This window comes from Nematolebias whitei, chromosome 17, assembly GCF_014905685.2.
Source record: "Nematolebias whitei isolate Nwh7 chromosome 17, NemWhi1, whole genome shotgun sequence".
In the NCBI taxonomy this organism is placed as follows: domain Eukaryota; kingdom Metazoa; phylum Chordata; class Actinopteri; order Cyprinodontiformes; family Rivulidae; genus Nematolebias; species Nematolebias whitei.
In genome coordinates this window covers 40,039,585-40,039,818 of record NC_056514.1, presented here as the reverse complement: position 1 = coordinate 40,039,818, position 234 = coordinate 40,039,585, and the positions used below count along the sequence as shown (strand labels likewise).

General features: G+C 57.3%; 2 protein-coding genes across 2 annotated transcripts in view; both read left to right on the top strand.

Moving 5' to 3' along the window:
* Positions 1-234, top strand: part of map2k6 (mitogen-activated protein kinase kinase 6) — a gene marked incomplete at its 5' end in the record, with an annotated part of 174,601 nt that overhangs the window by 134,434 nt on the left and 39,933 nt on the right.
* Positions 1-234, top strand: part of LOC119424205 (BTB/POZ domain-containing protein 17) — a 3,974-nt gene that overhangs the window by 1,577 nt on the left and 2,163 nt on the right. The gene's annotated exons all lie outside the window — the stretch shown is intronic.

Below are 234 nucleotides of genomic sequence, written 5' to 3'. Positions count from 1 at the left end.
GGATGAACCACCCTCTGTAGGGATGAACCACCCTCTGTAGGGATGAAGCGCCCTCTGCAGGGATGAACCGCCCTCTATAGGGGTGATGCACCCTCTGTAGGGATGAACTGCCTCTGTAGGGATGAAGCGCCCTCTGCAGGGATGAAGCGCCCTCTGTAGGGATGAAGCGCTCTCTATAGGGATGACGCACCCTCTTTAGGGATGAACCACCCTCTGTAGGGATGAAGTGCCCTC